The sequence below is a fragment of the Alosa pseudoharengus genome, unplaced genomic scaffold, assembly GCF_046254945.1.
Source record: "Alosa pseudoharengus isolate Yale_2024_CS ecotype anadromous, Long Island Sound unplaced genomic scaffold, YU_APseudo_1.1 YU_APseudo_1.1_scf_11, whole genome shotgun sequence".
NCBI classification, from domain to species: Eukaryota; Metazoa; Chordata; class Actinopteri; order Clupeiformes; family Clupeidae; genus Alosa; species Alosa pseudoharengus.
Window position 1 is genome coordinate 7013155 of NW_027468576.1, and position 12113 is coordinate 7025267.

Genomic DNA, 12113 nt, shown 5'->3' on the forward strand with positions numbered 1-12113 from the left:
GAACACGAGTGCACTCCAAGTCATATCAGGCCTGAACACGAGTGCACTCCAAGTCATATCAGGCCTGAACACGAGTGCACTCCAAGTCATATCAGGCCTGAACACGAGTGCACTCCAAGTCATATCAGGCCTGAACACGAGTGCACTCCAAGTCATATCAGGCCTGAACACGAGTGCACTCCAAGTCATATCAGGCCAGGGCCTCAGCATATGCACAGTTTATATATACTGTATGTGGTCGTTACTGGTATAAAAACATATATTAAATGCCTAAGTGATAAAACAGAAAATACTAATGCAGTATTTCTAACAAATTCTGGATGTTGTGGTTTTGGAATGTGGAAATTTGGGTTCACTAATAGCTAAGGTCCTCTAAACATTAACAAGCATATGACAAAAGTTTAAAATGATATATATGTTAGATAAGTATTTGTGCAGGTGTGTATGACAAATAATGTTATCAATGTTAAAAAAAAACACACTCAAACAGTGATAGTAAAAAGGGATTATATTGTACATTTTGGTAAGGTACAAAAACAAAGAAATTAAACATTGTGATAAAAAGGTGGCTCTGAAGAGAATAGTTAATTATCTACTCAGCTTCAAGCCAGTAGAACTCATCAAATTCTTTTTTTTTGTTCAGTAGAAGTAAGATTGGCCCTCTAGAAGGCATTCTACAGTGTAGGCTTTTTTCTACACTATACAGAGTGAATGGAGCTCTCTCTGATCCCTACTGTGCTACTGTATTCTGTACCCCAAACACATCTTCGATGGGTGACTATAAGCATGAGGTTGAGTAGATAATACTAGCTGTTTCATTTCTGGGTGAAGTATGTCTTCAAAAGATCAGTACTTGTCTAGCACAGATGATGATCATTGCCAAGTTATGAACAAAAGCCTAATAGAAAAACGGAGCTTGCTGCAAGTTATGGCAAGGGAGCAATATGTGTTATGGCCTTCTGATGATCAAACACAACCTGTATATATGTGTCCCTGTTTCTTAACACAAAATAACTGAAAAAGCACAACATGCTATGTGAGTAAGTGGGTGGGAAACAGAATTCTGAGTGAGTACATGTCTGACTGCCTTGAAGTTCACATACTGGTACAGTACTTTACAGTCCCATACAGTAAATGTTTATTTTTCTCCTTTATTTTACCCATATCTGAAAACACATCTGTGAGTTTGAAACGTATTATACTGTGGCAATGATCTTGTTTACACAAAAAATTGTAGCACTGAAGAATGTCTTAAAAGAGTGTGTAAATGCATAATTACCATTTACCCGTGACTAATGAGTCAGTATGGAGATGCAGATATGACAAGATGCAGTTGTTTACTTTATTGGGTCTGTCAGTGTCCTAACTCATGATTGTGATGTGCTTGTGTTTACTTTTTATGTTTTTAAGTTATTCATGTGTCCTCTCAAACTGTCCATGCATGTGTAGCAAATAGTACATACTGTGCATTAGAAATTCTGCATTGAAAAAGTTTAGTTCTATTTTCTTTGTCCTGCTCTTTTCTTTCTTTCAATCTGGTTTCTTTCACTGGGGATTACTGTCTCTTTATGGCACTAAAATGAAGGACATCAAGTGTGCTCCTGTATGGTCATAGTGAACATCTGCACCTGTCTCTTAGCTTATGATGAGACAATGGATGGCCGTCACTGGACAAATTTCATCATATAAATATCAACTTGGTGCATTATTCCAGTTTCTAAATTTAATTTGAAACATATTCATATGTCTTGAGTCATCATATCATATCATATCATATGCGATTTCAAATTGAAAGAGCACCCTGAAGTGTCATCATGGAGCCAGCCTTTCTTATCGCAGGCTTGCATTCAGCTCACTGGGAAAGAAGCTATTTTACCCTCCATGAGTTAAAAGTTTGCGCAAGATAATGGTGACTTGTCTCCCACTTGCTCAGAACTGTATGGACTGATTCTTGGAAAAAAGTTGAAAGACAAAAAAGTTACGACCAAACCTTCCAGTGTTTCTGCTTGGCCACGCAAGATTGAGTGGATTCTGTCTTCTTTTCTCTCTGGCTTTCTGTCTGCTACACTGGGGTGTTTGCTCTCACAGTCTCTGCTCACTCCCATTGCCCCCCAAAACTGGTCACCTCGTCTGGGGGCAACACCCCCACTCCTTCCTCTGCCCCTGCCTGCCCTGTGGACTAGCCTGAGTTCATGGACATTACAACAAAAGACTTGGGCTCATAATAACGCTGCACCGACCTAAGACTTGACTGAATCGTTCCCTGAACACTCGTCCATAATAATGACCCCTTCTCCCCCCTCCCCAACCCCCATTACAGCAATTCCCCACCTCCTATGAGCTAAGCTGTCTATCTGGTATTTCTGGTCTTAAGGCTATCATAATGTTTAAATACAAGCTAACCTCTGTGTAGTGGATGTGTGCTCTTGACAAGCGTTCTGTATGTGAGAAAGTGGTAAGGTTTGGATACAGCTTTGTGTATTGCCTGTCTGCTGTACAAGCACTACTAAACCCGTGGATTCTGTTCTCTGTGTTCCCCTTCTGGTTCTTCTTCCTTTGGCCTCCTGTACATATTGTATGTTCATGTGCATCGCACAAATAAACGAGAAGAGAGCGAAGAGAAGGAAGAACTGAGAAACCCTATCTCTGTGTTGTCATGAAGGAATCAGAATGATATTCATTTAGGAACTGTGAACCTCACTTGACCATCACAGAGTTTTCCTGCAGTTACTCGCCATTGGTTCAGATGAAGTTGTAATCTTAAAGGACAAGTTCAGTATTTTACACTTAAAGCCCTGTTTTCAGATAGTTTATGATTAAATAGAACGTTTAAGATTGAAATTTGGACACATGCTGCTGTCCTGAGAATTTTCAGTTTCTGTGGTAGCGCCCTCCCTCCTCCAGAACGCTGCAAAGGTGCACTGGAACAATCCTTCCTAAAACGCATTAAACTTTCGTTTAAAAAGACGTGAAACTCACCGAGTGGTCAGGGGTGTTCACTGATATGCTCACACAAAAATCGCTGCAAAAGATTCTTTCCAACAGGTTTTATTGTAGATTTTGTCCAACTCCATTGACTTGTATTGGATGTGCTGTGAGGTATGGTATTACTCCGCTGCCGGAAACGGATATGGGGTTGTTTGTATTCTTTCTGTAGTCTTATGCAGTCGCGGTATCGTAGGCTAATACGCTATCCAAATTATTGTCACGTCCAACCTGCTAAAATGTCTTGGAACTTGCACGATGTGAATGATAGCCTACGTGAATCATTACGTTTTCATCATGAAAGTTCCACAGCCAAAAAAATTGTAAACGTACAAAATCATGTAGCCAAATTATTCATGTAGGCTAGGGTTAGTGTTAGGCTTATGATGTGAACATGACAGGTTATGGACATAACAAATAAGTTCTTACCCCAAGTTCTTCCAACTATGTCGTCCCAGGAGGTAATGTGAGAACCGCTGTATTTCTCAGGCGAAAGAGCTTTTTGGGCGATTTCTTTCGACCTCCAGCGAAGTTCAGTAAAAAGCAGACCGCAGAGACATGGTGATCAGCCACAACTTTAGCCTTTCTGGATCGTTGAAAGGAAGTCTGTGACAACTTTTTTTGCTACTGACACTTTAATGGAAAACAAGAGTACCTAGAGTAATTTTATGTAAATAAGCTTTATTATTTAGTTTGTCTGATGTTTCATTCATCAATCTACATACACACACTTTTACATTCTTGTGTAGAGTAAAAAGAACGTCCTCTGAGTCCTCTGATGAAGATGTAACATTACATCGAAACGTTAGTCACCGTTACGCACCTTAAAAAATGAAAAACCTATAAATTAAGAGTGTTGCACCGGCGTTCTTTTTACTCTACACTGTCTTGTCTTGCCCTGGCTGCACCAGATTGTTGTGGTTTGCAGAATCACAGAGAACTCTCTCTTTTACATTCCTTTTCCAGATACGTAATATTTTAGTGATATTTAAAACAACTGTATGTTTGGGGTTGTCTCTTTTGGCAAAGAGACACAACTCATAGAAGAACTCCACAAATCCTGGGAATGTATGTTAATATCTTGGATCCTTATGATACTCATCAATTACACTTTTATGTGAAGAGAGTAAGTGACATAGGAAAGTAACAGTAAAGCAAAAGCGTTCCTTCGCTCATGTGACTACCAATCGACCGACTTCTCAGATGACTACCAGTCAGTGGATGCACACTATTCACTCTCTTTGTGGCCTTTGTTTGCTTATAGTTCGGCTGATAGACTGAGACATTATGCAGGACAAAGCATTCAAATCTAAAGACGACAATGCCTGAAAAACACCCACAGTACTAACAGGAAGCCTCTTGAACTTTTTTGTTTTTCTGTTTGTTTGTGTGTATGAAGTTATTGAATGACACACATATAACGGTTTGATCACTGGAGGGCAGTAGTGAGTCAACTCACGCAGCGCCGAAGATAGAGAACAATTCATAATTTTCTACCGTCATTGGGGTGCACAGACATGGGTGTATTTCTGTAGGGATCCTTTATTTATGAGTCTGTGAGTGGCTTTAGTTTGATGTTGCATGTCTGTCACATAGTGTTGCATTGTATGGCCATACCACCACAAGACGGTGACTATTGTTGAGTTGTCCAAACTCTATACGGCTCTGACCTCACGCTAGGAGAGATGGCTGCGCTCTCTATCCATCTCTGTCAGTCCTTTGGCTTACACAAAAACAGCATAATTGCTGAGGAGACTTTGATGACTAACACGTATCACAGGGTCACTTTGGATGGCAAGTTTGTAAGTGGCACAGAGGATCCAGCAGAGGACTTTAATAGACCTGGTGAATGTCTTTGACTTGTCCGTTGTTGTCTCTAGAGCAGCACTGAATGGGCAGCGTGGGCTTACACTGAAAGCTGATTGATGCGACTGCATTCCATTACAAAGATGAAAAACTTTGGACTGCGTCATAGTCTGCTTTCCCTCCCTCTTCCTCTGTGGCTCCTCCCACCTGGAGCCCTGCCACTGTCTGTCAGGCTTCTGTGCTGGTCAGCCATTGTTATATTGGCACTGAAAACCCCCACTAAGTGTTTTGCCTGGTTCTTGCGCCCTCATATCCAGTCAGATGCCCCCTCCACCCCTCCCTCTCCCCTGCTCTGTGTGGTGGTGGCAGTGACGCACATACGTGGGGGATCTCCAGTGATTGATGCAGCACTGGTGCCCTATTCGTCAGAGCAGCCCGCGTTATTAACGCCGCCTCACATGGGCTCCGACAGCTCCCCTGTTTTATGCCCACCCGGTCCACCCTCTCTCCGCTCCGCTCCTCTCTGCGCTGCAATCACACCGTGAGCTGGCTTTATTCCGCAGGAGCTGAGGGGCTACGGTCGTAAAACAGCTAAAGAGGAGCGGAGGACGCAGAGCAACCAGTAAGTCAGCGCTGTGATGCAGATACTGATGACCATGCAGAAGCAGTGGCTGATTTGAAAGTGATGATGAGGTTATTAGACTGGATGAGACTCTACTGAAATGATCAATGGGCAAGCAGTCAACCCATCTGGGGCTGTAAAGTTAATGAGGGTGTGTGAGATGAGATTATGGTTAGGGCATTCTCTGACCTCCACGAACTGTCATGGGTGGGTGGATAGAAATATTCAATCTGGAAAGGGCGAGAGAGGAGAGAATCAATGAAAACACTAGCTGACTGTATGGATGTGGTATTCTCAGGTACATTGCAATGCTGCAATAGATGAACCCACAAATTGTAAGGATGCCTCTGAATAATTGTTCCTAAGTTATCCTGATACTGTAGGATTTACCACCTTAGGCTCACATACAGAAGCTTCTTCCTCATTCAGCCATTTTTACCACATCTCTTGAAACCATAAACTCAGCCAATCATGTGTACACAGGGAGACAGATTTATTGCTTTATTGAATACCTATGTGAGGGTCAGAATAAGGGATTTTTAATGGTAATGGTCAGATCATGGAAAACCATGTCCAATATCAGTACCGTCAACAAATGTACGCACACCGAACACTGAAAGATTGTCTCTGAAATCTTTTCAAGTTCTGTGTTACCATATTCAGCCTCAGAAACGCTGTGCACAATTGATCAAGGACTTTCATCTGAAGCATCTTTACAGACACACACACATAGAAAGTATGCATACACACAGACTGACACTGACACGTACGCATGCACGCACACACACACACACACGTGCACACACACACACACACACACACACACACACACAAACACACATACAAAGATATATGCACCTGGATCACGTTTTGGGAGCATGAGTGAGGAAGTCTTTGCCAACGTCATTAGAAAAGGAAGAAAAGGTTTTATGTGACAAGTCATGAGTCAGGCCGGGCATTGACGTCTGGCAATAAAGAGCAGTTTGCTGAAACAGAAAATGAGATCAGCAAGCTCATAACACACACACACACACACACACAGTTAACTCGGTCCTATTATGATTGCTGCTCTAAGAAATGACTAATACAATTAAGCAGCTGGAACTATTCAAATGAAAAACCTTGTCTTGTCTTGTCATTGTCTTGTCTATTTCATAAACAAAACCCTTCAGGACGCAGTGTTTTATTTGATCACACTAATGATTAGTAAAACAGAAGTGTTTTTTATCCATTTAAAAAACTTGATACACATGTTTCAAAGTTTGGAAGGGCCATTTGAAGTTGGCACTATAATCCTGGGAAAAAGATTTGGCTTTGGCAAACTTGAGGACATTTCCCAACATGGGCTGCCATAGTCAGCAGGAATATAAGTACATTTTCAGAGGCAGTCTCATGACTTTGGATGATGCCAGCAACGGGTAAGACCATGTTGTTTTCACTTGTGACTGTTATTAAGTGGCTTTTGCTAACTCTGAGATATTTATCAAAATAACACTCACCACTAACACACACACACACACATACATGCTGATACTAATGAAAAAATACAAAGTCAAATCAAGGGCCCTATTCTGCAATCTGATAGGCCTGGTCAGAGGCGCAAGGTTTAAAGACATTTAGTGCGTGTCCAGACATTTAGGGCGTGTCCAGTCCAATTTAACGCTGACATTTCGTGATCAGATGCAGGGCGTATTGTTCAAAAGGGTTGTTCTTATGTTTCTTAATCAGTCATGGTTGTGTTTTGGGCATAACATCTTCTAAAACAATGAAAGTGCCATCTGTCATTCCCTTTAAGAGCCAGCAGTGCAACATTAAAGCGATGGTTTGGAGTAATTTCACTCTAGGGTCCTTTGCACCATGACCCGAGCCAAACACCCTCCCAGAACCTGTTTTCCCTTGGTCGAACCCTGGTCGAGTAGCGCTGTCAGAAACGAATGACTTTCTGCAGGCGCTAATGGAACCAACTTAGTATCTCGTAAATTACCCCACTAATAATTCTCAGAATGGTACAAAACTTCTACAGTAGTACAACTATGTTCTTTACTCATAAAACAAGGCATTGGAAAGTTTGTAATTACACCAGGAGTTTATTTAACTAGATGTACCGCAGAGCGGTACAAAATATGACCGCCGCCCAGTCCAGCACATTTTTTTCCACAAAAAGAAATCACGCTGAAAGGCCTATATGATTCTAACTGTCTCACTAAATTGCATTATCCACACTCAATTCTCACTGGTATCTGCTAGACAACAAGTACCAAAACATGATTAGTTCATAGATTTCACATGTAAAATTAATTTTATACAACCCCACCTCCATCTTGCCTGTTCATAATTCTGAGAAATTCTTGATTGTTTGTGTTATGTTTATGTTATGTGTGTGGGTGTGTGTGAGTGTGTGTGTGCGTGCTTGTGTGTGTGCCTGCGTATGTGCCTGTGCATGCAAGCGTACATATGTCTACTGTGTGAGTATGTGTCATACGTATGATTACTGTGAATGTATGTGTGTGTGTGTGTATCTGTTTGTGCACATGTGTGCACATGAAATGGGTTAACATGACCCCTGGAGGCAAACATACGGAAAAAAATGGTCATCCTAGGCCCTACAGTTCTCAAGATATTCACAGAGAACTGTGTCTGCCCTACCCTCCTTTCGGGGGGTCCAGTCCAGCGGGGGGGCTACAGATCAAAACGAAAAATGACGGTTCCATGCTATCCATGTGGGGGTACATGCCCACCAAGTTTTGTGTACCCCGGTCTTTCAGTGTCCCGGGAATCCTTGTTGGTGTACGTCATTAAATGTACACATAAATTATTTTATTGTAAGGCCCCCCATGAACGAAAGTACACAAAACGTGGCATGCATTCGGAGGGTGTCATAACGATCCTACACTTTTAATTTTGTGCAGTTTTGACCTTGTCAGCCAGAGATATTGTGATGAAAACACCTAATTTTTTGCTTTTTCATTTTTAACTAGGTGGCGCTATACATGAAATAAGTGGTAATGGGATGGGTTGACATGCCCCCTTAAGACCAACATACATAAAAAAGGTGGACCTCCTAGGCCCTACGGTTCTCGAGATATTCACAGAAAACTGTCTCCGGCCACCTACAGGCCAATTGGTGCCTACTATAATACAATACAATAGCCTACTATAGGCCTAAACAGAATGGTGACTTTTAATTTTGTGCAGTTTTGACCTTGTCAGCCAGAGATATTGTGATGAAAACACCTAATTTTTTGCTTTTTCATTTTTAACTAGGTGGCGCTATACATGAAATAAGTGGTAATGGGATGGGTTGACATGCCCCCTTAAGACCAACATACATAAAAAAGGTGGACCTCCTAGGCCCTACGGTTCTCGAGATATTCACAGAAAACTGTCTCCGGCCACCTACAGGCCAATTGGTGTATAGTAACATAAATTAATTTATTGTGTGGCCCCCCATGAACGGAATTCCACAAAATTTGGCGTGCATACAGAGGGTGTCATAATGATCCTACACTTCCAATGTCGTGCAGTTTTGACTATGTTAGGTCACAGATATCTTCAATTACAACACCTCATTTTTACTTTGCCGCTTCGCTGTGCGGCGGTCATAAATAACACTTGCCTGATAGGTTCTACTCTGCTGCTATCTACCGCTGCGTCGACGTTACTTCAGTGATTTGAGAAAAGCCCGTAAAAGTCCTGGCAGGAAGCGATTACATATGATAACCTAATTAAATGCTCGGCGGGGTGGTCTAAATTGCGTGGCGGACCATAGTTTGTCCACCTCTGGGCTAGAGGGAATCGGATAAATCCGGGATCTCCTCCAGCCTCATCTTTGTTGCCTTCGTAATTTCCTTTTAAAAGTTGGATGTAAGATAGGGCCCCAACACTCTGTGGAGTGCTTCGCTTATTTTCAAAGACAAATACATTCTATATGAGCTGTCCACTCCTTGTCTTTGATATTTGTTCTGTTTGCTGTGTTGGCGTTGAGTTTGTGTCTTGAATAGAAAACCCAGACAGAGTTAGTTTAGTTTGATTGAGACTTTTCCTATTCATCCACTCCACTGTGACCTTAGAGAGACTTTCTCAACAGCGTAATGGGAATTGTGAGGTTGCCAAGACTGCGCTTGTTGATAACCTTGTACATTTTGAACAATAAAGAAGCCCAACCACAGTGCTCTACAGAACAAGCCATTTCAGTACATTTGCAGTGAGTTTGTTTCCCACGCACAGTTTGTCTGAACTCTGGAGACATGTACTGTATAACAACAGCAGGTGTGTATTTGGGATTTGATGCTCCAATACCAAAATGCCATCCATAGAATATTGTAACATACATATTCATGCATTAGGCTACTACACAATCAGGGAAATATGAGTCTATACATTAAAAGTCCATTAGGAAATGCATTTATTCACAGACTGTAAAGCTGCAAATATAGCCTACTATAGGCCTAAACAGAATGGTGACCTTTAATTGATCATACAAAGACAAACTGATTTGTGGATGGTGTGGGTTGTGTGATACACAATACACAAAACAGCACACATAGAAACGGCATTAAGAGCAAAAAAGGCAATAGCATCAAGGCAATCCAAGGACACCCCAATGAGTGCTGGAGTGCTATAGTATACTAATGCAGACCTTACATACAGGATACATAAAAAAACTTGTTTGTTCTCCAGGAAGCATTTTGAGTACTCCATTAGCCCTTTGCCTCTGAAGGATAAGTGACCCTCACTTAACATGATGGCTCTAGATTAGGGCAAATAATGACAATATTTAGACTATATTTAGCTCTACCCCGCTATGGAACTCATCAGGTCAGTTGTAGCATGACTGACTGAGTTTTGATGTAATAATATGTGCTAGAGCGTAAAAGTTTGGAAGAGTGAGCCCAATGTTGGGGTGGGCTGTACTGATCAACTATGAAACGAGGCCTTGGGAGACTGGCTCTCTGATGAATGAGTGATCTTAAATATAAATAAGTTGATCTCTCAGAAAAAGTGAAATAACTCGATGTCTGAAAAAAGGGTTAAATTAAATGTAACTGGATGCCAGCTTGGGGCTACCATAGTTCCTAATCCCCAATTGTTGTGTGTGTAGCTTTTTGTAAATTCATGTATTACCAGAATCCCATATTTTGCAGATTTTTTACAGAAATCCTTGCACTGCCCCTTTTGTCAAATGTCTCTTCAATCACACTCACTCTCTCTTTCAAACCTTCTCCTTCTGCTTTCGTCCTTTTTTTGCTGACATACCAAAAGAATCATTTTGTGGCAGGGCACAAGGACAGTTTATTTGGTGGCGTGCCTGTGTTTCTCATTGGTGTCCAGAAGAACGCAGGAGCTGAATAAGCCACATTCTCCATCTTGCAGAAATGTCCACTCGGAGAGTATCTTTTTCCACACACTCTGAACTCCCCTGCCAGGTTATAGGGAGTATTGAGTTCTTGAGTAAGAGCATCGCTCCTTTGGCATCACAAACCTGGCAATGTCTCCCGTATCATCCTCACAACCTGGTTTGTGAGCGACCTGCTTTTTGGAGGTGCAGTTGGTTTCTCTAAGCATTTTTTTTGCATGACTTTTTCCTTATGAAATTGAGCTAGCAAAAGACATGAGAAGAAGTCACTATTTCCAAACAGCTGGAAGTGCGTTTTATTGCTCGGGAGTTTAGCACATCTGAAACTATGCAGTTTATGGAGCTAATCCATGGCAAACAGGTCCATACACTTTCCTAGCAGTTTAAAAATAGATGTCTAAATTAGGCCTTACTGTCACAGAGGATATAGGGCTGCAGCTGCCTCTGTGAATAAGGTAATAATAGCAGTAAATACGATCAGAAAAGTTGATGGGAAATGCCCTCCACCTCTTCTCCCTGTGTTATGCAAACAGCTGTAGGAGCACTGCTGGGGATCGCCGGTGTATTTTTAATCTGTTACTGGGGCTGGACACCTTAGTCCAACCGTCAGAGACAACAGGGTGGAGCCGACCACTCAGGACAAAGGTGAGTTCCACTTGCCATTACTTGTTAAACTGTCACTTGTGTAATATTGAGTCTGTGAATTGCTCACATTTGAGTGGGCGAGTCATGTAACATTGCACTGTTGGCAAACAACATTGCGGTTAAGATGATAAATCCTTGAATCTAATATACCAAACTATTTGCTTTGAACACAGAAGCATTGTGAGGGCTATCCAAGTTGTGACATTAGAACCTATGATATATGACTCTATACTCAAGAAAGATTTATTTTTCGACACTAAACACCATGATTTGGATAATACCTTTATTGCAGAATCTGAAATGAATACTGCTGTTTTGTCTATTAACTCTATGGATTCATGGTGCATATGATGTGAACCAGTAGAAATCATCCTAATCTTAAACAGCTAAACACACCTTTCGACCTACATGCACTTGAGTCTATTTACACAGACTTGTTTGTGTCTTTGCAAGCATTTGCACAGCAGAATCAGGTGTAACAGATTAAGGCTAGAACAAAGCACCCCAGGGTGTAGATCTCATCGAGGACAGAGATGGGGAACTCAAACAAACATCCACCACGCAGATGGGCCACGCCACACTGTGAGCACATGTTTCTTATCACAGACCATCATAGGAGCATAGAGGAGGGAGAGGGCATGAGCATCCTGCCTTATGAGGTGCAACAGCATATCACACACACACACACACACACACACA